This window comes from Coturnix japonica, chromosome 1, assembly GCF_001577835.2.
Source record: "Coturnix japonica isolate 7356 chromosome 1, Coturnix japonica 2.1, whole genome shotgun sequence".
Classification (NCBI taxonomy): domain Eukaryota; kingdom Metazoa; phylum Chordata; class Aves; order Galliformes; family Phasianidae; genus Coturnix; species Coturnix japonica.
Genome location: NC_029516.1, coordinates 76,597,912 through 76,625,185, shown reverse-complemented (window position 1 = coordinate 76,625,185; position 27,274 = coordinate 76,597,912). Strand labels below are relative to the sequence as shown.

The window sequence follows — 27,274 nt, the reverse complement described above, 5'->3', positions numbered from 1 at the left end:
ATTCAGCAGTTAAGAGCAGCACAATAGTAGGCACAGTTTGGGTGATATTTAAAAGTTATTTTATATTATTATTATTATCTTTATTATATAAAGACAGAAGGAAAAGAGGGAAGGGAGAAAGGAACCTTTGTCCAGTTCTCATACACACCATCACAGTTGCTGTTGGCCTTCTGTGACCAATGGCAGCACTGTCCTTCAGGTTGTTTTCAATAACTTGTAGAATAATTCTGCCATAATTTTGCCAGGCAACAAAGTGAGACTGGTAGCCCTCCAATTACCAAGACCTAACACCATCTCCCACAATATCCTCGTCATAAAGCATAGAAAGTGTGGGATAAATGAGTGGATGGTGAGCTGGACTGAGAAGTGGATGACTGGCAGAGTTCAGAGGGTTATGGTCAATGGCAGAGATAATTGGAGGCCTGTTACTAGCAGTGTTCCCCAAAGGTCAGTGCTGGGCCTGGCCTTATTCAATATCTTCATCAACAATCGGGATAAATGGCTAGAGTCCCCTCTCAGCAAGTTTGCTGACGACACAAAGCTGGGAGGAGTGGCTGACACACCAGAAGGCTGTGCTACCATTCAACAAGACCTGGACAGACTGGAGAGTTGGGCAGAGAGGAACCTGATGAGGTTCAACAAGAGCAAGTGTAGAATCCTGTAACCGGGGAGGAATAACTGCATGCATCAGTACAGGTTAGGGGCTGACCTGCTGGAGAGGAGCTCTGCAGAGAAGGACACAGATGTAATGATGGACAGTAGGTTGGCCATGAGTCGGCAGTGTGCCTTTCTGGCCAAGAAAGACAATGGTTACCTGGAGTGCACTAAAAAGAGCGCAGCCAGCAGGTTGAAGAAGGGGATCCTCCCCCTCTAATCTGCCCTGATGAGGTCAAATTTAGACTACTGTGTATGCCTTTGTATTCTTTGCTGTTCAGAGCACTGTGTTTAGCCAATGTATCAAAATTTCCATGGACACAGCATTAACAGCGTACTGACAGTTTGGCTGTTGCTGTGATGGGTGCATGCTCCAGGCCACCCCACAGGGAAGAGCTGCTGCCTTTACAGCACAAGGCAAGGGCAAGCTGCATTGCCAGCCATGCTGTTGTTTGGACATGCCTGGCTTAGAGCCATGCATAATAACACACTAGTCAGAAAACTCTTCACACTAAGCTGCACTTACGCCAATGAGTCAAGATTTCTAACTCTTCTTACTTGTTCCTCATGCTGAATGCATTGGTATAGAACTTTTCAAATGTGCCTCATTGTATCCAGCACTTCAAAGATCAGACTGAAGGATCTCACTAACACACAGTCCTTCAACTTTTGGTGTGCCATTCCATAAGTTTGATTTTATCCCCTTTCCCCCTCCATAGCTAAAGTTCTACTGATCAGCTCTGCTAACTCCTGCACAAAAATCCCTTTCCCATCCAGAGAAAGGCACATCCAGTCAGACATCAGCAGGCCTAGTGTTGTGTTGAGAAACTCAGAACTCTGCTGGTAACACCATATCCTTAGAGCCATGTATTGATTAGCTGGGTCTGCCTGTTCCTTTCATTCCTTAGTGTTGTTCCCTGCCAATGGAAGGGCAGATGAAAACAGAACCTATGCCCCTGATCCTTCAACCAATTGCCCCAAGGCCCTGAAGTGCCTTTTGATTGCCTTTAGAGCTCTTTTTTGCCACTTCATTGCTGCTGACATGACCAGTAATAACCATTAATGGATAATGATCAGTGGGCCGTACCCGGTACTAGAATTTTCCAGTAACATCTCATGCTCAGGCTTCAGGGAAGCAGCAGACTTCCCTGCATTTCCATCAGGAGTCACTTATGACAAGAGAGGTAGTCATGATATGGGGAACAAGCTGACAAGCCTAGGTAACCCCTCCAATCTGGATGGACATTGATGCACATCAGCATCTGCCTGTCTATCCACTCCAAAGCCTCACTGTGTAAAGGCACCTGGGAGAGTGAGGCAGACACTGAGCGGATTCATCTGCTGCCCTGAGCAAAAACTTGCTCCAACACATCCTATCTCCTAGGTCCCCTCCTTCCACCTTGGTGTGAGAGGGTAGGGGATCCTTTGTTTTTTGTGGCTTATGTTTTGTCTCAAGGATGGTAGAACACAATTCCACCAATCACTCTTCTACAGAGAGTGACTACATGTTCCCTTAAGAGTTCAGCATAGGTGCATTAGCTCCTGTTGCTGCAGAGGCCATAGGGGCTCCAGAGCAAAAAGCTTTCTGCTGGGTGAATGGTGTTAAACTAAAAGAGGGGAGATTTAGATTAAATGATAGGGGATTTTTTTTTTTTTCCCTCAGAGAGTGGAGACTGGAATAAGTTGCCCAGCTATGAATGCCTCATCCCTGGAAGTGTTCAAGGCTGGGCTGGATGGAGTCATAGGCAATCTAATATAGTGACTGATTTACTGGCTGGCAACTCTGCCTACAGCAGCAGGGTGTTGAAACCAGACAATTTTTAAGGTCTCTTCAAAATCAACCTATTCTATAACTGGAGATCCTTGTGAGTGGGATACAAATGCCATTTGAAGTAGAAGAATGACAGCACCCTCCCTGCACACCCTCCAACATAAACTGCTGCACCACTCATTTACTGCCACACCAGACTTTGCTTGCCCACTCTCTTTGTCATTAAACCTCTTAGTTATAAGTGAGAGAATTTATCAGTGTCACTAAAGTAATGCTGTGCTTTAAACTGAGCAACTTGTTGCGCTAAACTACTATAAACTATTCTGACCAGCAGTATGGAAATTTCTGTGCTGAACACAACTGCGAGAGCAAAATTGATGGTGTGTGACCCACAGTGGTTTGCCTCTGACCCCCATTCCTCACCTCTTCTTTCACTAATCCCAATTTTAATTATCTACAAATTTGTTCTTACTCAAGGCTAACACTTAATTTATCTATGGAAATTCAAATCATCCTGTGTTAAAATAAAGTTTCTAAAGAGGACAGGTTTGTCAGCCTTAATGAGATCATTATTATTCATATTAAGGGTGGTTGAAAATACATTAATGCCAAAATGCTTCAAGAGAACCAGAAAGAGACAAAGCACTACTTGCAGTTAGACTGGTAGTTTGGGACCCGTTTGTCACACAAAAGAAAACGTTTTCCAGCTGTACAGAATTCCACTGTAAAAGATATATAAGGTATCCCAACTGCATTTCCTGACAAAGAACAACCTAATGAACTAAAATAACAGAAGCTTTGAGGTTTTCTCCCAGCCCTTGAAAAGGGAATAGTACAGAAGGGCTCATACATAAAAGATTTTAATGCCTTATATCTTCTTATAGTATTGAATGGTAAAGATAACCATGTCATATTTATAATTCTTACGGAATTTGGGCTGGAGAGATTAAGTAAACAGACTAGGTTTGCTCTTAGAATCACAAACAGGTTGGAAAAGACTTAGAATCATAGAATTACCCAGGCTGGAAAAGACCTTGAAGATCATCAAGCCTAAACCATAGTACCCTAACTCTAAGATTTCTAAGGTCATTTAGTTCAACCATCAACCCACCACCACCATATGCCCACTAACCATGTCTCTCAGTGCCAAACCTACAGGTTTCTTGAACTGCATCAGGGACAGCGGACTCCACCACCTCCCTAGGCAGCTTATTTCCTAATATCCAACCTGAACCTCTCCTGCTGCAACTTAAGGCTACAACCTCTTGTCCTATTGCTGCTATCTAGGAGAACTTCCAGGGAGTTGCAGAGAGCAGTAAAGTTCCCCTAAGCCTTATCTTTTCCATACTAAATGACCCCAGCTCTCTCATCTGCTCCTAATAATGCTTGTGCTCCAGACCCCTCACCAGCTTCACCACCCTTCTCCGGATACACTCGAGTGCCTCAATGCCTTTCTTGGAACACGGGACCCAAAACTGAACACAGTACTTGAGGTGTACTCTTTTCAGCAACAGTCTATAAATTCATCTAAGGGATGCCTTAAATCACTGCAGAAAACGTTTAAAACCTGAAGGCATAAAAAGGCATTTACATAACTAAAATGAAAGATATGTATTAAGCTCCTCAAAAAATCTAGAGAGTTAATGAGGAAATGGGACTAGGATTCCTAGGAACTTCAAAAGAAGGAAAACGATGGCAATGGGTCTGGAAGGAACAACCAGGAGATGCTTTTTAGATAGAGTAAGCAGAAACAGCAGATCCCAGTGAGGAACACAGCCATGCTCCTCACTGCCTGCCACCTCCATCTCAGCCTCCAGCCAAAGGCTCGAGGCCATGAAGTGACAGCCGTCACCAGCCTGGGGAGGAGAACAGCTGCCGCTCCAGACACCTCATTTTCACTCCTCTAGATCTCACCTCGCTGCCCCTCAACCAACCCGGGCTCTGCCTAAGCCTCTCCCGGCGTGGGCTTTAACGCCGAACCGAAAGCACTGCCGTTCTCTCCGCCCCCCGCGATGGCTGTTTCTCATTCCTTGTCCGACAGTGCCTCCTGCAGGCCGGCCGCCCCTCCTGCCTAAAATGTTACCCTTCGTCTCTGCCAGACAGATAAGAGGCAGAGAAACCCAACCTAGAAAACCCGCTGTTGGGCTCTTTCACCCTCTGATTTTATTCTCGTGAGGGCTGCAAGGCAGGTCATTCTGTAAACCATAGAGCTCTACAACGATCTTGCACACTGATGCTGTTCAAGAGATGATACATGATGCCACTTGTACATTATGCCCAAGCATTTTAGTGATCACAAGGGTTCCGATATGAAAACTGTCTTAACATCTCTGGAATGCATTCAGGGAATGCGTTTGGAGCTCAGAAATTAAAATAAACTAGGAGAAGAAAAAAAGGGGGTTAATTCACTTAAAACTCAGTGCTCTGTTCAATTCATGGTGAGACATCTGCTTCCCCTTTCTCCTCAGAAAAGGCTAAGCTCAGACAATTAAATTTTTGATGTTTTAGTGTCCAAACAGTTACAGTATAATTCCCTTTGAATAGCCTAAGATGGTCTAGGGCCTAGGACCATTACTAGATGCAGAAGAGCCAAACTTGATCTGCAGGGAGATCTTCATAAAGAGATCTCCTTCCAAGAGAGGTGCCCAACTACCAGCCCTATGTATAGTGTGCATAGTAATGTGCAGTTCTAAGTAGGACTTGTCTTTTTGTTTTGGCTGTTGTTAACCTTTGAAAAACAGAATCACAGAATTATCAAGGTTGGAAAAGACCTAGAAGATCATCTAGTCCAACCATCACCAATACTTCCCAGCTAAATCATATCCCTCAACACAACATCCAAACATTCCTTGAACAATCCCATGGTCAGTGACTCCACCACCTCTCTGGGCAGTGCATTCCAGTGCCTGACTACCCTTTCCGAGAACGTTTACCAGAACTAAGATTCTGCACCAGGAAATTCATAACAGAGGCTTCTGAACTTCACCACCACTTTTCATTGTATTAAAAGAGCTCATTTGTTTCAACTTAAAGGCACTGCAAAATATTAGGAGACAGGTAAAGGTTTTTGTTAATAAATAAATAAATATAACCATCTCAGCTGGCCTTCAAGCACTCTGGAGTTCAACAGGAATTTTGACAGTTATAAAGCAAAGAACTCGCAATAATAGCAAAGTCAATTTTGAGTTCATTTTCAAGACAGTACTACAACCATGACTTAGAGTTATCTGGCTACACACAGGTTCACGGATCCGTGTATCGCTGTTCAATATGCTCAATAAACCACATTTTATAGAATACTGCCTTTGTTAATTTTTTATGGTGATTGCGAGAAACCAGTAGTACTAATGTGACTGCAGACATAAAACTGGTATAGTGGCATGAGTTCTGAAAAGAGTGTAAGTATACGATTTAATTGCACATCTTCCACAGGTTATGTACTACCACCTACGTGTGTATTAAAAAGACATAATAAAAATGCTGCTGAAGAGGAGTTGTTTTGCATGGGCAATAGCCCTTTCTTATAGCAGTCTTACTTTGATTGATATCACAACAACAGATCCATTGCTGTGGGTGCTTTTACTAACAGGTATATATACAAAATACAATCAGCTGTAATTATGTACAGTAAATGGCCTCTTCAACCTGCTATAATGATTACATTCACCCACCATAATAAATAATCACAACAGACACCCAGAGCTTGATCCTGGCTCATAAGCCAACCATGCAAAGCAGGCTCATCACTGGCTTCAGCAGCTGGCTGAAGATCTTCCCAGTATAAATTGAGTGCTCTAGAAGTGATGGAAATTCAAAACTGATGCCTGCCTCCCACCATCTCACACATATGAGAAGACAGTCAGGGGGACACAGTATGCCAAGAACCCTATGTACCGCTCTTGCAATACACTCTTTAGCCTGAGTAACAACAGCTCCTGGTACTCAGCATGGAGTGACTACTTCAACTCCATTTGCTGTGTGAAGGCTTCTGAACTCATGTCTCATGGAAGCAAGTAGTAACTATGAGCTTAGCACAATTTTTCAAGTAGTTTTTTTTTTCCCCAGTACACATCACCCCAACAGCCCTGCTTTTGAGAAAGCACCCCTTGGCTCAGGCTGACAAGGTTGTTCGTCTCATCAATAGTTATGACCCCCTCATTGGAAACAACCTTCTGCTCAAGCTCTTTTGCCAGTATTTACACCGTAGGACGATAACAGAACACTCAGAGTGCATCACCTGAAAATCATAGAATCATTAAGGTTGGAAAAGACCACTAAGATCATCTAGTCCAATCACAAACCCACCCCCACTGTGCCCACTAACCATGTCCCTCAGTGTCATGTCTACACAGGTCTTGAACACCTCCAGGAATTATGAGACCACCACCTCCCTGGCAGCCCACTCCAGTAGCTCACCACTCTTCAGAAAAATCTTTCTTAATATCCAACCTGAACCTCCCACACTAATAAAATACATTAGTGTATACTTTGCAGTGAGGGCATTTTCCCCTATCTTGAGCACTTCTCTTTCTTCCAGCACAAGTGGTTAGGTTTTGTTGTGTTGGTTTTTCTTTCCTGTTATTTTGTTGGTATATTTCTTTTCGGGTTTTTGTTGTTGTTGTTGTCCTTTGCATTGCTATATGAGTGCCAAGTGTTGAATTCCAGCACAGGACTTTTCGCACACGGCTTGAAAGCACGAAATCACTGCATGTCCTTCCACTTCACAGAAAGGCTCGGCAGAGAAAGCCCGCAGTCTGCCAGCCGAGTTAGGGCTGGGAACGCTCCTCCTCTGAGCAGACCGTGCTCTGTCTTCCGTGCTCTTCTGCTGCCATCTGCAGGGCCTGGCTCGGCTGCGACTCTGCCTGCTTTTGCTCTTTCTTGCCCGCACCCAGAGGACTCAGCCCAGTGTCAAGCCTTGCTTTGACAGGAGGTATGTGCAGAAACATGCCAACAGTCACGGTATGTGCTCCTTACCTGCCTTGGAAACAGGGACGATTTTGACCTGATACACAAGTGAGTTGTTACGGAATTTGTCTGGGTTTTTGACGTTGTTTTTTTTTTGTTTATTTTAGAAGAAAAAAGAGAGAGAGAGAGAGCACTAGCACAAAACACAGATCTAAATCCTTGTAATATGTTCAGTTCTATGTGGCACTGCGTCAGAAGGTAAAGGCTTTGTTAGCCCCTCATCTCACAGCCATGCAGAAAGCAAGATGTGGGGCAAAGAACACAGCATGGACTGCACTGAAACATAGCCCGGCAGGTTCACTGCATCTGCAAATTATACTTAGGAAAGGTTGGATCATTTTATTTACATTAGTAATGTTTTCAGCTCCGCAAGCTACAATAAAGGTTAGAATACAACAATAATCAAATTTCTTGCTTCGCTGCACAAGCAGATCACCCTCACAGTCAAAGGAAGTGTTTCTCTCACACACAGCCCTCCACGTTTTATATATACATGCATTACATTTTAAGATGTTCATTTTGTTTCTCTACCTTTCCCTGAAGCATCAACGACTGCAGAAATCAGAATACCAGATGGGAACGAACAAAAGGGTCTGAGGTAGCAGACAAAATGCACACGCAACAAATCGTAGTTCAGTTAAAGGACTTCAAAGTTAATAGTTTCTTGTTACAGAATAAATTGGAAATTGAGTTTATGCCTGTGAAAAGCAGATATGATAGAAAACACTGCTTGTTCAGGCAAGGGTCTCCTTTCCTATCTTATATCCCGCCTTCTTATTTTCCTCACACAGATCCTTTCCCTAGCCCTAAACTGATAGGTGTTATCATGCACATACACCATCAGAGCTGACTCCATCCTGCCTCCTGAGCACCCATCTGCAACAAAAGGCAGTGAGAACACATTGTCTGTTTACCACAAAGCAGATGCAGTGAGCCCTCCATCAAGAAGCCCAGACAGGGAGGCTGTTTTCCCTGTTTGCTAGTTACCATCACTTTTTATATATCACTTGAATACTTATTTGAAACAAAAGCTATTGCTTTCTCCACACATTAAGACAACCTGCTTCTTCCCAGGCAATATCCTAAGCTCTAAGCACCAGATGGGAATTTGTGCATGTGTATTTGTGTGTGGCTGGAATAAAGAAAAAGCAGTTTCACCCAAACCAGCTTTTGCCAACCATGCTCTTCAGGGATTTCTGAGACATCACCATTTCCCAGTCTCATTACAAGCACAACTACCTGCAGATGTTGATGTTAAAGTGGTTTCTAAGGTACTAAGCAGGCAAAACTCATCCTTTTTCAGCACTCAGCCTGCCATAACTTAAAGAGTGGGGATAAGAGTCCTTTAACCTGAAGAGAAAATAAAGTCTTGTATCCCAAAACAATGAGAAATAACAAGTGACCATTATGCTTTTTCACATTCTCTACTACCTCTAAGAATTCTCACATCCTCCAAGCCTGCGTTAACAAGGAGTGGGTTCATTTTAATACAGACCAAGAAAAAACAAAAAACCTTACTAATAATCATCATCAATTGGCCTTGTGAGAGGCCTTGAAGAGTGATACTTGAGAGGCACATTTTAGAAGAACCAATGTTACTGAATGCGTTTTATGTACTTCTGAAAACCCGACTGTGTCCTAACCAAACTTGCAATGATCTTACAGGCATTTGTTGTTGAGCACAGTCACATCTGAGAAACCACTACAAGCAGGAAACCTGGAGTTCCATTCATGCTCAAGGCTAAGTCACCACAACATGCACAGAAGGTGAGTTAAGCTGTGCTTTGTTTCCCAAGTTTTTCCTCTATCCTGGGGTAAGGAAGGCTCTCCCAAGCCACCAAGCTTCTGAAATAATGGAGGGCTCTGGTTGGGAAAAAGAAGAGCACAGTCTGCGGAAGCTGTTATTCCCAATTACTTCAGACTACTCTGGCCCAGCTACAGGGATAACTCAGATACTCATGAAGTAGCTGCTTAGCTACTTAAAATCAGGACTAGTTTCAACTTTCCTTAATATGCCAGACTACCATTTGTGTTGATCAGGGTCACAAACAGTTGAGTCACTGCTGAAGCAGAACCAGAAGCCTCAGAGGGAAAAACCTGTGAGTAAGGGACATGATGGGCAGGCATGAAAGGCACACTTTACACCCATATGGTTTTATGTCTTGCTCACATTTGAGTCAGCACCAATCAGCAACATCTTAGTGCAAAGAATATTTTACACTTAGTGAGCACCAGTAATAACTTTTCTCCAGTGATCTCAAGATAGATAAGAACCTCACAGGTCGTGGGCAAGTGCAGATGAGGATGCATTCACACACATACCACACATACCCCCCCAGAAACCAAAAGTAAGACAAAGCACCACTTGTTCCACCTTGCCCATTTGGTACTTATTCTACTCAAGATTAAAACTGATGATCATAGATAAATACATAAGCTTATTGCTAGCACTCTCATTGCTTGCCATTATTAAGTCTGTCTGTACTTCAGGGAACTGCATTTCATAGATGAGGGTTTGTTTCAGATCCTGCTTTAAGCCAAGTGAGATACGTCTGCACTACAGCTGAGAACCAAGTTGTAGGAGAGCATCTCAGATGCACAATGGGGCCAAAATCTCTGCAAAGCTTTACAAATTACAGAAATAAACAAATATTTATAAAGCTACTATAATCTAATATTTACTTTGTCCTTGTATGAAAAAAAAAAAAAATGTACTTCCCCTGACAGTCCTTTTTCTTGCTAATTTGAAAAACCTCAATTAAAACAAACCACTAGAGGCCAGACTTGGTTCTCTTGGTATCCTTGCATTGCCTGAGAGACAAAAAATCCTTCCCTGTTAGAGACAGCATTTATTTACCCATACATTATGTAATACAGAGGCAGCTCTGCATATTACAAGGTATCACTAATGCTCACCTGGATTAGGTGACTGAGAACCCAGCTGAGCTACAAGGGAAACCTTTGGTGACCCTCACTGCTGTCCATCCCACCCCATGCCATAACCTGCCCTCTTCCACTTCCTACAGCCCAGCAAACTCCACAGGCACCCTGTCCACTCGCTGTCCTTAGCAGAAGTCCCCAGAGAGCCCTGACAGGTCCTGCAGGTAAAATGTTCCTTCTCAGCCCAAGTGGAAAGGGACAGGTCTTAATCACATCAAACACTGAGAAATATTTGGCAGGACCAAATTGTTACTGTCTTCCCTATTCCTTTTGGGGATACACTGTAGCACAGCATCTTGTTTGGATATTTAGAGGACTGCCAGCTCTATGTTACCAGTCCCAGAGCACCTACTGTAAAGCATGAGAGCAATAAGTCTTGTCAGATACACAGAAACCAGCCTTATTTGGGTGAGCCTGTGACCCCACCACACTGACCTCACCAGCCAGTGCTATGGATAGGTGGTAGATATGAGACCACAGACAACATGTCAGAGCCAAGAGTCACTGCAATGGGGGAAGGGGAAATCATATCTGCTGGCACAAGAGGACAGGGGCCCACACAGTGATCAGTCATGGAAACAGCTTTCATCAGCATGAAAATACACAGCTTAGACCCAGTTGCAGCAATCTGTCCATTTGCCTGTTCAAGCAGAGTACATCAGGAATGCACTGTGATAAGTCTGTCCTGTCCTCATTCTTCCCCCAGGACCTACTGTCTGTCTTTGCTACAGGACTAATTCCAGCTTTTGAACAGATCCCAAGTGAGCAAAAAAAACAAACTGGAAAAGTCCTTGGCTGGTGCCTAACCTCAGGGAGAAAAACAGCTATGTCTATAGGCTTGGTCCAGGAAGCAAATGGCAACTGTACGAAGGGCCACTGCCCTAGGCTTGTATTTATTTATTTATTTTTAACAAAATGAAGTTCTTTAGACCTCTTGTTTCCCTTTTATTGCATGCAGATGATAAAGAGGGGGGAGATGTTGCATATTGGGTAGGTGGTGCCTGTGTGCACCTGGGGTGGAGTCAGGGAGGTCACAAGGGTCTGCCAGGGGTGGTGACCTGTACCACTATATAGGGTTTGTTATATATATATAAAACAACTTAGTCCCACTACCTAACTATGTGGAGAATTCTGTGCTTTGATTTGATTAATAACATAATTTGTTTTTATGGAGTATCTTCCAGCAGTCAGCTCTTGACTTTTTAATCAGCTCTGCTGATTAAAAAACCCACCTGAGAGTATTCCACAATATTTGGGATAGCCCTTCTGCTTTTTCCCTATCTATTCTCAACATAGCTTTTATAGTACTGATCTAGTACTTGATGTAGTGGCTAGCAGACCTGCCTGTGGCATGGGGGTTGGAACTTGATGATCCTTGAGGTCCTTTCCAACCCAAACCATTCTATGACTGAGATGACTGAGAACACAGAGTACGCCTTGCTGTCACATTTAGAGATTTTACTTGCTAGTATTAATTTCATAGAAAAATGAGAGTGAAAGGGTGATGTAATAGCATAGAAGAGAATTAATCATCTGCTTACTTTTTCTGTCACAGTCAAGGTAAATTTTGTCCTGTATCATCACAAGATGTAGACCCTATTCACCTTTTAAAGATGTGTTCCATTCACTTGTCTTCCAGCACCTGTTCACTATGGCTCCAGTTCAGAGAAAAACAGGCCCCAGAAAGACTGTCTCTACCATCATGGCCCAAAATGACTTGTCACTAATAACAGGTTCTGCTCTTCACCCAAAGAACTAGACAAAAACTTCTAAGATTATATAATTAAGGAACTTATTCTCTCTGCCAGGAGAAATGAGAAAGATTTAAGAAAAAGTAACCTTCTAACAGTCTCACCTTTCCCCTAACTCCAACAAACCTAAGGAACTGTAGTCCTCAGTCATTTTCACATTTTCCTTCTTTATCCACGAACCCCCTTCCAACACACTCAAGAAAATAAGTAACTACTTAACAGCTTGGCAGTGAGTTCTGCTCCAGTGAGCTCTTTAGATATTGGGTAGTTCAATGTGCATGCAACCCAACAACTTTAATGTTGCAGGCAGTCTCCTGCTTAACATTCCAGTGGAAAAACACAGAACAGAACACTATTTTCTCTTTCTTTTTATCAGCACGCCTGCAAGAATCAGCATGGAAAAGCAGTCTTTAGAAACAAATTGTCTAGCAAATCATATACAGAGTAGGTATACGTATGTATTTCCCTTTAATCATATATAAAGAATAAGTCTCTTCCTTTTATGGATAGAAGCCGAAGGGAAAAATGTACCATAGAAAAGCAGAGCATTTGCATTCATCATCTGCAGTACTAACTTCAGTCAGTCTGATTTCGCTGAGTCTGCTGTAAAGGCAGGGAGCTTTCCCAGGAAACTGCTCTTGAATCTTCATTATTACTTAGAAAGAATCTAGTAACATGTCAAGGATTTTCAGCTTGATACAGAAACAGCTAAATTACTAAGTTCAGTGCAGTGTAGATGTCCAAGCATTTGTCTCTGCAGAGAAGCATGACTACATACATTTCTATACATACAAATGCTTGTAAGCATGAATGTAAGTTTACCCAAGTGTGTAGCTGTACATATTTTGTCATACTTCAGAATGCTGTATCATCTGTTTCTCAGTCTGAAACAGATGAAAAAAGTATGGTTTTTTGGCTTTTTATGTTTCTTGCCAAGTTTGCTATTTTACCTGAACATACAGATCTTCAAAGAGGAGCTCTCCTAAATGGATTCTGCTTTTTATTCTTGGCAGGCTATTTCATATGGAGGTTAATAAGCTATTAGTGCCATTGATTAAAGCTCTACTACCTAGGCTTTATTTACTCGAGCTTCAGGGGAATTTCTGCAAAATTCTTTAAGTCAATCTAGTCTGTGTAACAGGATCCCACTTCAACTAATACTAGATTGTATCTCTACCCATGTTTCCATTCTTCCAGAATACCAGTAGAATGCATTTAAATTGATTTTCTTTTCTATAGCCTAACCTATTAAACTAAACAGCTGAATTCAGAATTAAACGTGCAGCTTCCTTCTCTGCTGCCCAGAAGCCACAAGTCTGAGAGTTGTTCTTTCTCAAGTACCCCATGAAAAGCAACGTTACAGCTTCCATTTTTTCTTGTTCCCACATCTGTACCTTGTGTGGTTATCTCTTAGCAACTATAGGATCTCACATTCTCCAGCTCTTTACAAAATGAGCTTGGCTTCCTGCCTTGCAGTCCCCACTCATCCTCTTTACAAACTGCTGCTTTCCTTTCTCTTGAGTCTCTGCAAACCCACTGTCCCCTAGTGCTGCTTCCCTCTCCTTACAAGCACAGCCTGCTTGCTATGAAAGAGGCAATTTCCTCCTCTCATTTAGACTCAAACCCGAAGCACGGCTGAAAACTGTGGCGAAGTGAAGTCTAGTCAGAAAGTGAAAAGAATAAAACTTTATTAAGACGCCTCATGTCTACTATAAAATGGAAATATCCCAGAGCACCCAGACAAATGAAACAGCAGGGTTTTTTTGTTTGTTTGTTCTGGAATTTGTGAGTTTTGAGGGCTTCCATGCAGTAAGATGCAGAGGGGAAGCAAGTATTTTTCCAATACTTTAATACAAGGCAAGCTAAATAAAGTGGCCACATGATGCCAGCATTGTCTGGGAATCAAGAGAAGGCTCTTTAGTCTAAACTGAAGTATTAGCAGATTGCTTTTCTCCTATTCTTGTCAGATTTCTATAATACCCACACATCCACCCTCTCATTCTAATTCTGCTTCATCCTTCTCATCCAGCCTTTTTGTAGCTCACATAGTTCACCCCACAAAGAGCATGAAGTCCTCCTTTTACCTTTTCAAGTGCTACAGAATCTCACTGAGTCTATGCTTAACAGATCATCATCTTACTAAGTCTTGCAGTTCTTACCCATACTAAAGTTAGTTCCTGCTTTCTTCTTTACATAAAAGCAGAAAGCACAGACTGATTCTCTTTACACACAAGGAATTCCAACAGCATTGTCACTTCACCACTTATATTTGATTTTAGGGTAGTTCTGAATTCACATTCAGTTTATTACTACAGGCTATTGCAAATTTTGATCAGGATCACAAGGAGGGGTAAGAAGATAAACAGTCTTTCCCAGAATATTTCCCCAAACCCAGTAGTTTTGAAACAAGAAATCTCCATGAAAAACATCAGAGACACCAACATCCATGAGGTGTTCTATCATCCGTGGTATGTGCACACTATTCTTCAGTCTTGGGAAATGATTAAAAAAAAAAAAGAAAGCATTGACAGAAGAGCATCAGGAAAACCTCCAGCCATGCTCAAAACATTTAGAAAAGCCAAGTGGAAAGCATGATCTGCAGACCTTTGACTCCAGCAGACGTAACAGCACGTGGTTTTTCAGGAAACAGCTATCTCTGTGTAACAAACTGCCCACTGGCTGAATCACCACAGTCTCGACAGCTTCAAGGAGAGATAAATCTTCCAGTATCAACTCAATTCCTCCGGTCAGGGGGGAGATTGAGAAGATTTGTGAACACAGCACCCCATCTTTTTTTCTTAAATGTCAAAAAGATGCTTCAGATACAAAATGATTGCTCCCGTCTTTAAGTACTGGGTAACACTTAAGAAAGTTCTTACAAAGGCATTTTGTGCTCTATGCCCACACTTGTATGTACATGATTTCCAGGTGAAAGGGTTCCATCACATTTTTGTATGAGTGTATTCAAGACACTCGCAGACTGACAGATGAGCTACACCGTGTTATTAAAGTAAAGCCTCCCTTCAGGGTCTGAGCTGTCACTCAGCTCCATACAGCTGTGTTTGCCTCTCTGCCCTCACCCCTCCAGCGGGTCCTGCTTCATCTGCCTTCATTCTTTGCCGTGACGTACTGAAACAGATCAGAAGTACCACACCACACTAGCTCTTACAAGAAAGAAGCACTGGTAAGTCAGTAATCAAAGAATAGTGGTACTTCAAGATACTACTCTATGGAGGACAAATATACCACACCCACATCTGACAAAGTACACACTACATTACACAAGAATCTATATTCCTCTCTGAACGTTCTTCAGCAAAGTTAGATGGAACCTCCATGCAGGGGATAGTAGCAATATACAACGGGTGATCCGAAAGTAACTCCTCCTATTTTATTATGCTGGCCGTGATGGATGTTTGTAGTAGATTCACAACAGTATTCCCTTACATTCTGAAGCAACTTTGTCTTTTAACCAGAGGGAGGATGGACTTTCTCAGCAAGGCTGGATGATCCTGCTCCAGATAAAAAGGCTAAAGAAGGTTTATAATTCAGGTGTCTGTCAGGAGTACTACAATCATTTGAAGTCTATTGTCTAAGACAATAAAGACCGTAAAGGATGTTGAGAAGTTGCACATACTAAAGAAAGAGGTTTTGCATCAGGACTGAGAGCATATAATACAAGTGCCAACATGCTTGTTATCTGTGTAACAAAGAGCAGAAAGCATATCTTAATTTGAATGTCTTGGAAAAGTCGTATGCTCTTTAAGGAAAAAAAAAAAAAAAAAAAAAAAGAAAAAAAAATTTGATTAACAGTGACAACAATCCTGTTCTTTGTAGGAATTCAAGTTCAATTACGCTTCATATGAAACTTTACTTTTGCTAAAACACTCAGAAATGCATGTACGTAGCACAGGAAATTTCAGGTAACTTTTGTTCACCACATTAACTAACCCCAACAGTTGAAGCAGATATCTCTCAAATTCCGCTTTTCTATTAATTCACCAATCTATTCCTTCAGAAAGGAAATAGATGTAGAATCCTTGTTTTCCCCTGGATACCAGATAAAAGTCCTCAAGCTGAAGAAATGCAGATCTTAAGCACTAAGGGATTCACTCTTACTTCAAAAGGAGGTTAAAAAAATTTGCAACAGACTTCTCATCTATGCCACTTAATAAATTATTTCAAGCATTTATATCTTGGCTACACTATGGCTCTCAACAGCACTGAAATTGAACTGATTTGTTTTTCTAACAATTATTCTGGTCCAGATAGCTGCACGTTTTAAGGCTGTGGTAAGTACGTATCATCTATTATAAACAAGCATTTGTGAAATGCACATGTTTTCATACAGCTATGTGGCAGATGGCTATTGCTTGTAATTTGTGACAACAATAGCACTGGAAGAGAGTAGTGTCCCTCACCATATCATCTGACCATTTCAGTTTCCTGTCAAAGATAAATGATAAAAATATCATCTGCCAAAGCTGATCTGCAGAGTCTGCAGAAACTACTTTTCTTTCACAAGGGACTTGACAAACCTGTACCAATAAGACCAGAGCTACATGGATATGCCTGCCTGGATTCCTGTGTGAGTTCAGATCAATATTCATTTAGCTCGCAGGCTACCAGGAACTGGGACAACAATTTGTTTGCACATCACTTAGCACAGTGAGGTCTCAGATCCATACTGCCAAGCAGCAGCACCACCACCATCTGCAAAGCAGCTACAGGCTAGACTGAGCTGCCATGAAGCTGGCAACCACTCTGTGTGAGAGCCAGGAGCTGGGCCCCGTCCCTCACATCCAGCCCAACTTCAGGGGTTGAGGCTTACAAAAGCTTTAGAGAAGGGAATTTGGAAACACAATATTGCTCACAGAAGCTTTTTGCTGTTTTAAAACCTTGACTCATGGGGAGTTTCCTGTGCATCTAGAGAGGGCAGTAAAGCCACATGAGCATAAGATCATAACAACCCTTAATGTATACACAACAGAAATTCCTAGGTGACTTTCAGTACATCAGGTTATTACAGACTACTCTTTACAAGGATACTAGGAACAGCATCACACATACTTGCCTCACTCTTCTCTCCCATCAGGGTACCTGCTTATGGGCACTCCTGAGAAAGTACAGGGCCCAACAAGCTAGTACGACTCTTTAGAAGTGCTCACCCTGGCATTAAATGAGATACTTGCATGGAAAGAAGAGTTGCCAGTCCTGACCTTCAGCTGAGCCAATATGCACATGGACAGGGAAATTTTTAAGCAGATATAAATTACACAAGTCTCAAGGCTTAAGAGACTGGTCTCTTCCAGATGCATCCAGGTCACAACTCAGCAGCACAGGTTGCACTCCCACCATGAGCCAGGTAACACAGCCATACATACAGCATGCCTCCTGCTCAGACTAGAGCTACCTGTCCTGACAAGATCACGTGCCACAGAGAAGTGAGGTTTTTTCACTCCAGGACTGCAGTCAAATAATATTATAACCATGGTTGAGTGAGCACAGATTGATTTGTATTCTTAGGCCCCTCAGCACCTTCAATTAGCATCAAAGAATTTTTTTCTATGGCGCACACTAACATCTGTTCAGAGATGAATACACTGACAACATTCAAGACAATTAAAGACAGCGCTGATGAATGTGCCAGGAATCAGTCCTTAGGACTGGTAGTAAACCCAACAAATGTAAATTCATGACATAGAATCATAGAATCACAGAATTGTTCAGGTTGGAAAAGACCTTAAAGATCATCAAGTCCAACCACAACCTAACGATGCTATCCTAATTCTAACAACCCTCCTATTTATTTCCAGGGAGACTACAACTGATACAAAGATCACAATAGCACTATTTAATAAAGCAAATTCTCATCTACAAAACACTGTTTCTCAACATGTGTAATACCATTAGCTATGGATTTTCAGAGACGAACAAGAGCCTGCATGCTGCGCTTGTAAAGGTGCAGAGGTGATCTCCTGCTGCCACTGCTGAGATGCACCACCCACTGCCTCAGTGTGCCCACATGCACTGTTTGCAACATTCAGCAAGCATTGATGAGTGTCAGTGAGTGCCATTTATTCTACATGGTGGAATTCAATTACACTTTTGCTTCATATGCACTCCCACGTCAGACACCATTTTTTCAGGCAGCCCCCTGCTGCCATCTGTCACGTGGCAATGAGACATAAGAGAATATTGGGAAGGTTCAACCTCTATTGCCACGCCACCAACAACCACCTTTAATACTGTGGGCCAACATGATGAAATAGGAAGCATTACTTTCAGAGCCGACTTTATATCTTCACCATGTGCTCATACACCCCCTTCTCCCCATCCCCACTAGCCAGGCAGCTGTCAAGCCAGAGTGATGGAGACAACTAAGGCCATTTTCCATAGTCAGTGTCAGTTGAGTAAGCCCAGGCAATATACCAGTGGTAACACATCAAGCTGGATTTTACATGGGCAGAAAGCATTTTTTGTTTCCAGAAACGGTCTTGTCACTACTTACAAGTACCACAGAGACCATGAAGCCAAGACAGCCTCAAGGATACATACGGCTTATGCCTCACTGGGATTGAAAGCCATCCAACTTCACATGTGCAGACCTACACCATGGCATTGCCACACTGATGCCATAGCAGTGCTTCCGCTGCCAGCACTGACTCATGCAAAGTCAGACAAGACATCTCTGCATGCCTGGCCCCATCATGCCTCTAACTCTGCAGGCCTGGTCCTGCATTGGTTGTAGGACACACAGCAATTTGTGAACTGTGATCTAGCTCTGAACGATGCAGCCATGATAAACCTACATTTTGCTGTCACAAGAGCCTGCAAGCCATCACTACATTCACTTTTAAAGTGTTAATTGATGCCAATTGGAACAACAAAATCACAATACCAGCAGTTCCAGCACCACAAGAAAGTTCCCCACACCAAGCAGCTGCAAGCAGGCAGCTGCATGGCCCACTGCCAGGGCATTTGTAGAGAGGCCTGCTTTAGGCAGAGAGCATAACAGGAAGCAGAAATGCTGTCTGTGTCAGGAAAAGGGAAAAATATATTGGTCAAAAACGGATTTTTTTTCTCCTCTTTATATCATAGTGGGAACCAAGCCACATACTTCCCATACAATCTTGCACAACAACCACCCATGCTTAAGGAACCAGACAAAGTTCTGAACAGACTGTAGATCTATTCCACTCGCATAAAAGTAAACTTCCTCTAACTCAGAGCATATGGTAACTTCCATGCACAAAGCTAAGAAACATTAAATGATTTTGAGTTGGCTTTGCAAGGAAAAAAGTGGCCCTACACTAAACACTGGATTTCCCAGTGGAGCAGTTACATTATCATTTGGAACTGTTGCTCTGTTTGAGATCTCTTTAGCTCAGGACCAGTCACCATGCTGGTGAGCCCAGAACATATCCCACCAGTGAGTGGAGCTCTTTCTGCAGCTTTAGAACTGCAGATCTGTATGGTTTTTGAAACAGAAGTATAAGTCATTTATTGTGTGTGTCAAATACTTTACCCCTCTCCTTCCAATGAGCTGCTCTGAGGAATATGTCTTCATTACCAAAGACATTAATTCTTTTTTTTAATGGATCAAATTTTAAAAAGCTGTTCAAGAAGAGCAACACATTCCTGGTTTGTTTGTTTGTTTGTTTTATTTATTGGTGCAAGCTGTTTGATAGCAGTCAGCAAAAATGAAGGCTTGTGATGGTCCAAATGCTACACAGCGACCATGTTTAGTATCTGCGTAAGGATGAACTCTGGTAAGCTTTTCTACTCCTTGAAACCAAGGCGAAACAGACAAGATGCCTATGCATGCAACCCCAACTGGGGAAAAAGATGTTTAAAATCTTAGTATCACGTCAGAGATGATCTCCACAAGGCTCTTTCATTCACATGCTAAATGCAAGACTAGCTAAGACACCAAGGGCCCATATTGAATCCCTGTCATCTTTAGAAGCATGGTAGTTTATGTCTGTACAAGCAGAAGAGGGAACTCCAAGAACCTGCCTAAGCCAAGCCCTTCCACATCTGTCCCTTCTTCCTCCTAACCATACTCTCAGTTTTGTGGAAAGATCCCCCTCCCTAGAAAAGCATGGGGCAGAAGTACCTCATAAGCAATCATTCACACTTCACATTAGTTCTGTGAAAGTGGCCATATTGTACACCCCAAGAACTGAGAACACCAGTTTCCTAAAGCCAAGTTACAGCATGCAAAGCACATGCACAAACACAGCATGGCAAGGCCTTGTAAAGAATCCCACTCATGGGAGAAAAAAAAAGAAGAAAAAAAAAAAAAGAGAGCAATCACTGCAGAGCTGCCGTAGATTAAAATGCTACAGATCACAACAGATCAGTCCGTGAACAAGTTTTTACTTTGCTGCAAACTTCTTCCATAGTTACACTTCTGTATACAAATGCCTTTTAAATGATAAGGTATGTTTTAAATGTTAAGGCATTATTTAAACAGTGTGTGTGAATTTAAAAAGTACACTTCTGAGGAAAAAGAAAACAACCCACATTTGTGCTTCAATTTCCATAATAATTCAAGGAAAAACAACATCAGAGGACAATATCTATACATCATCTTAGGTCAGAGGAGAGTTAAACAACATGAGTACATCATAGCATGTTTAACAAAAAATGAAAGGAGAGCACCTGAATTCCGTATTACAAGTAGAGAAAAGATGGCTTCTATCTTTTCTTTAGAAAGGAGTTCAAATGCTTTTTCCCCATCTGGAGAGCTGGTAAAAATTATGACTTTATTGTCTGGCCGCGGTAGACAGTGGCACAAATCAGGCAGACCTCCTCTCTGCTCTGGTTATGGATGACCCACTTGCCTCTTGCATCCTCTTTCATCTGGCCTATGCTGATGTTTTATCATCTAATTTCTGCTAACAACAGATTTTCAGCTCCTTTTGAAGATAAACTAAAACAGAGCAGAAACATGAGATAAAGAAAGGCATCCCTGGGCAAATAAAACATTCTTGAGTCACATTCTTTTTTGGTGGCAGACTTCAAAATATATCTAAATATCAGTATGTCCAAGAAGCTTTCATCAGTCACCTTCAGAGCACCAGACTTCCCTAACATTGTGACAAGGAGACACAGGCAAATTCACAAACTGAAGGAGAATACACAGTGGAGAAATAAGGTCTTAGGTTTGGCTTCCTTGACCAGCTAAAGAAACAGGCTGGGAGCAGGGCTTAATAAAACATTCTTTTTTCACCTGAAATGGAAAAACACCCTGCCTAAATAACTTAGGAGAGTCCATCCTTTATGGCTGTTAGACCACGTTGCCTATGGGTATTGAGGTGACTAATCAGAGTACATAGGGATGTAAAAATGCTGCTGTTGATGAACGTAGAAATGCACCTCATTTGGGAGACCATTTGTCTGGGAAGTTTTAAACAATGCTACAAGGCAAGAGGGGAAGGAAAAGGAGTTGAACTTGTTTTTAAGAACACACATATTTAGAGTTACATTCACTTTTCTTTTTAATCTATTACTGAATATCAGAGGAAGATTCTAATCCTGGGGACATCAGAAAGTATGCTCAGCCTGCTCAGACTGCTCTGAAGCTTCAACCAGTAGATGATTCACATGCGCATTAAAAGAAATCCTAAGCTCTACCACAGGTACCCCTTGTCATCCACCTCTGCTGGATTCAGAATAAATAAAGTGGAGGTGGAAAAGAAGCATGGGGGGGAAAATCATGCCCTTTACCAAGGCATATTCAAGGGGCAAGGCAGGCTGACTGGGTCACCAGCACCATGCTCTGGGGCAAGCAGCCCCACAGGCCCCTGCAGAGCTCACTCTGTGAGGTCCCCTCCTGAGTGTACCCCACACACAGCAGCACCCTCAGCCTCTCACACACACTTCATCAGGCACCCATAGCTCCCAGCCACCCATTACTTAGATAATTAGATATTATTATACATAATTAATACGTTCCCTTGAAAAACACATGCACACACACAAGCTTTCTCCTGCAACCCCATGCAGGTCAATAGATGGCCAGCCTGGGCTGTTGTATCTCTCAGAACTTTGCCATCCAACAGGCTGTTCCTGGCAGGGCAGAGCAGGCAGCAGTTACGGGAAGTTGTTCTGGCAGAGCATTACTTAACTCCTTGCTACTCATGTCCTAGCTGGCTTCCACTCCTTCCATAACCTGCACCTCAGCAACACTGAAAGGAAAAGCACCTCTGAAAGGAAGAAAAAGACAGAAAAACCCCAGAAAGCAGCAAATATAAAGGCTTTGTGAACCTGAAGGTCTGTACATGGGGAACGTGGCAAAGCAAACACAATGAAAAAGGCTCTTTCCCTTTGTTGATAGCTGGGGAGATACAAAGGTTCAGAGAGTGGAAGAAACACTTGAATCACAGTCAGTCAGAATCAGTACTATTTCTCAAATATCAATACAAATTCCCACTCCCCCTAACCCTCCATTTAACTCTTTCCTTCTGCTCAAGGAACCCAACTTTAACCAAACCAAAGCTAGTACCATGATATCAGTCACAACTCAGAAATACTTGTTCTGAGGTTTTTGGCTCAGGTACCAATTTCCTCCATGACTTTGGGCAAGTCATCTAATCTGCTGCATTTTAGCTCCTAATCCTTAAGGTGAAGATGATGCCTCACAGGCAGGTGATGAGGTTATTAGTGAAGACAAACCACCACGAGGATGGGAGGAATAGGGGTGATCAGGGACATTAGGAGATCTGCCTCCCTACGGATCCTACCTGAGATCAGAAGTCTCATAAAACAGCCACTATCTAATTAGCAGCAATTTCTAACGATATTTCGGCCTCTCATACTGAAACTGTATTTATTATTAAAATAAGGCTAAGTCCAAACCCATTCACTGTGGGCTCACTCTTGCACAAAACAAAAGTTTAAGCTACCAGAGGGTGAACAGGACTTGTTCCAACAATTTTGTCTTCACCTTCCTGACTCCATGCTCACCTTCTGTTATTGTCCTCCCTTCTTGTTCCCTCTCCTGGGGAACACAAGCACCTGTAATGCCTTATGAAGGGTGGATAATATATATATTAAGGTCTGAAAGCTAGTAGGGAAGCAGACTCTCTCCAAATCACTCTCAGGTCATCTCATTCTAACTGTACAGCACTGTTTCAAAATAAAAACAGACAAGTGGCCACATCCGTGACACTCCTGGGGTTTCATGGAAGGGTTCCCAACCTGCCCAGCACAGTGTTTCCTAGTCGATCCAGCACAGCAACATCTCTGCAGCCCTCACCTCAACCTGCAGCTCAGTTACAGACTATACTGCTTCAAAGGGAGAGGCAAGAAGCATTCACAGGGATGCAGTTGATTCCTGACCCAATGAGAGAGATGCCCTTCAGCCACCCAACCCCAACACTACACTCAAGACCCTCTGTTTTTTAAAAAATGACATGCATTCTTTTTGGCTGAAAATGTTTTCTGATCTGATCCAGATTGTGAGCATGCCCTACTAATTTGTAGTTGCTGAGTTCTTTTTGCCTGTAAATACCACATGGTAACACAGTGGGCATGTATGTAATCAGCAAGGATGATTTACTAAAAGTTATGATAGATTAAGTCAAAGACTGGGAATAGCTCAATAAATAGTTGTTAATTAACAGCTCCATTCACTGGCAGGTTTTTAGCCTTTACCCTCTTGAGCTGGAAACCTTACAATCACAATTACTTTTATTAGTTTTAGAAAGCATCCCAACTTGTGCCATTCATTAAAAACAACAACAAACCTGAGGAAAAAGACAGTGAAGAAATTCCAACCCTGCAGTGTGCAAACAGCTTTTCTGCAGTGCTGACACAGCACCGCATTTGGGAACAAAATCTGCTGCAAGTTACGGAACCACAACTAATTTAGCATCATTACTTCAATGATTATGTTGAATGAGGCAAAAAAAGATTACAGCAAAGCTACAGAAGACAAATATTTAAAGTAGAAGGGATTACTGAAGCATAAAAAAGCATTTTGGAGCTTGAAATCCCAGCCTTCACTTGACTTCATCTCTGATCAGCAGGATGAAAACCCACAGTAGCATTTTTTGTTGTCACTCTGGGAGCTTAGTAACAAACAAGGCTAACACTAGTGTAATTTTGAAAGCTGTTACCACAAAGTTGAGCACAGCATGTGACTGTCAATTCTTTTCTCCCTACCATGTCCCTCAAGAGAGCTGCCACCACTGTGTTATTTATATTTTTATTTTCAGCGCCATGAACAACACAGTTGTTTGTTTTTATTTTCCTGTCCTCTTGAACAAGACACCTTAAATTCACAGGTGAAACTTTTGGGAACAAACAGGTTTTTTTATTGCTGTTCTTCTGAATATATTGTCAGGGGACACAAGGCCAAAGGAGCTGAGCACTCACTCTCTGGTAAGGAGTTTCCTCTAACAAACCCAGACCATGGCTCACTTTTCAGAATCCTCCAGCAGCACAGCACTACCTTACTTTGGAGGCCAGAATGTTGTGTGCCTCTTTTTAGCTTCTTATTTTCAAAGAGTCAAGGGAAGAAATTTAAACAATAACCCACAGAGTTTGGCTTGTCACGTTCCTACAGCATTAGTCAGAGAGGATGGGAGGAGTGCGAGAACAGAAACCACAGCAGTGTAAGAGGTGTTGCAACAACACACGTTCTCATTTCAATGCCTCAGGCTTGCCTCAGCTCCTCAAGGGCTCCTGCCTGCACCAGGACAGCTGTTTCATGAGTATCGGTCAGTCGGGAACGATGCAAACAACTTCCATCCTGGTCTCCATGAAAGTGGAAACAGAGGGAGGACAGAAATTGAGAAGCCTCCAGAAGAACAAAGCCAGCTCACTCATGCTGGCATCAGGAGCCCACCATAGGATGAACACCATTTCCAACACTGGCATGGGGCACCAGTGCACCTCAAACAAAAGCATCATGTACTGCCAGACAGCAGTGCACATGCATATCCAGAACTTGTTTTCAGTGCCTTGTTACTGCCAAAAAGGGCTTTAACAGGAATGCAGTTGTTGATAGCCTTCCTCCTCCCCTCAACCCATTAGCCCACCTATGTGCGTCACTGCCGCACACAGCCAGGGCTCTCTGCACTGCTACCTCTGGTCCCAGGTTGGGAAATCTGCATGTTTCCTTCTCCTGCCCCCATCTCCAGATCACAGACAGGTGAAACAAGCCAAGTATGTGTCAGCAATAAACAGAGGTGATTAGGAGAAGCATGCCACAAGCAAGTGCAGAGTAACCCTTCAAAGACATGGGAACACCTCAGCAATTTAAACAAAGTGCTAAACACAGTGGTAATTTCTTCAGAAACAGACAACGCAAGCAAAATAAACAGTTCTGCTACTTTCTGTTGTGTTTATGCCTTGGTTTGGATTTTAGACTGAGATCATATTCATAGGATAATGTACAAAGCCTCAGGCAAGAAAACAGCAGCAGGAGAGCTTACACTGGGAAGGGAAAGAGAGTACCTGGGAGAGGGGAAGGAGCACAAACCTCTGTAAGATCAAGCACCAAAAGTTGCTTTCTTAAACTGTCACAAATCCTACATACTGAGGCTGCATTTACTGGGTGAAAGGGTAGATGGAAACCAAATCAATCACCTTCTGTTCACAAAAGAGGCACAGAATTTCCTCATAGCTGTAAGCTAAGTGACTTTCAGTAAACAAATTTATCTCCTACAGGTAGTCAGTTCCAAGACCTGAGAGACACACTTGGAGGTTGGTGGGTCTAGCAAACTTGCAAGTCAAAGGGATTTGGGGGAATCAGCCCCATTCATGCAGGATGAACACCGCAACATGCTGCCTGGAACCACAACTATAGAGATGCACTGCCTTCATGGAACAGAATTATTTGAGTAGCAAGGGGTTTTTAAAGGTCATCCGGTCCAACTCCCTGCAATAAACAGGGACACCTACACCTAGATCATGTTGCTCAGAGTCCCATCTAGCCTGACCTTGGAGGTCTCCAGGAACAAGGCATCCACCACATCTCTGAGCTTATCCATTCCTTAGGATCACATCGCACATTAAATTGTTTTTAAAAGCATCCTCTTTTCCACAAAGGAAAAAAAAAAATCCCAGACTCCAAACACATCTCAAAACAGGACTTCTTGTCAGGAAATAAAATCGTAATTGCCTAGCAATAGCAGTTATCTCTGTTCATAGCTACTGCCAGCTTAGCAGGAATAGGCAAACAGTAGATGTACCTCAAATTAATTAGCAAATATTTCTTCTAGAAGCTACATTGATATAAATTTGCTTACTACTTCATGGATGTCTTAGAGAAAACAAGGACATTAAAGAAATTGTAGTTAAGTTAGCACAAACAATCTACAAAGACACAGGAAAAATTAAACATAACCTCATTGAATTATCACGTGCATCAATAAACAAAGGAACAGCACAAAAGAAGGCGCATTTGTTTCCCGGAGAATGCTTAAAGAAACTAGGAAAAACCTCCTGATACCTTTCGGTGTTGTTTTATGTCACTTCCTGCCTTTACACCCAAGGAGACATCAGGCCTTCCTGGCTCTCTTCTGCTCCTTGAGACAAAAGAGTGAAAATAAGGCACCTCCTTTCCAGGTCTTTACATAGGAAGGGCTTCAGAGCCCAGATGAGTCTCATTCAAAGTTGATTTTCCCATCCCTGCTGCCTCCTTCTCTTGATGAAGTACAGCTGGCCCACTTAGCACCCACTGTCCCACTTCTAAAGAAGCAGCAAAGTTTCCTAGAGACTTATTAGCAAATAGACATAAGAGTGCAGTAAGAGGAAAGAGACCCCAGAAATGCTTAGCCTCACTTGTCTTTCAAGATAAAGCTGTTTTCTCTAAAATCAGAGGCTGCTCCTTGGATCTTAGCAGGAGGTGAGTCAGCCACCTCAAGCTGTATCCTGTTTTTCTGGGATCAACAATTCTAGGTCCATTGACTACAACAGAAGCAAAATCCAGCTCTAAGGAAGTAGATAACATGTTTCTTGATAATACACATTTATAACCCAAATAACACAAGCCTTCTAGTCCATGATTAACTACTACTCTTGTCTTCTCCCATAACTGCGGCTTTGAATTAATGGTTGGAGTTATCAGTGTGGCTTGGGGAAGTCTGCGAGCAGCAATTAGCCATGGACACGTGCTCTCCCAAACGCACACTTATTGAGCTGACAGGGATTAACATTGTGATGATAAATACTGAAA

General features: G+C 42.5%; 1 protein-coding gene across 1 annotated transcript in view; it reads right to left on the bottom strand.

The window, feature by feature from the left end:
- The window catches only part of ZPLD1 (zona pellucida like domain containing 1), a 97,237-nt gene extending 70,404 nt beyond the window's left edge, over window positions 1-26,833 (bottom strand). Inside the window, exon 1 of the mRNA XM_032447913.1 lies at window positions 26,549-26,833. The gene's annotated coding sequence lies outside the window, so the exon portion shown is untranslated. The remainder of the gene's footprint in view (window positions 1-26,548) is intronic.
- Between the last annotated feature and the right edge of the window lie 441 nt (window positions 26,834-27,274).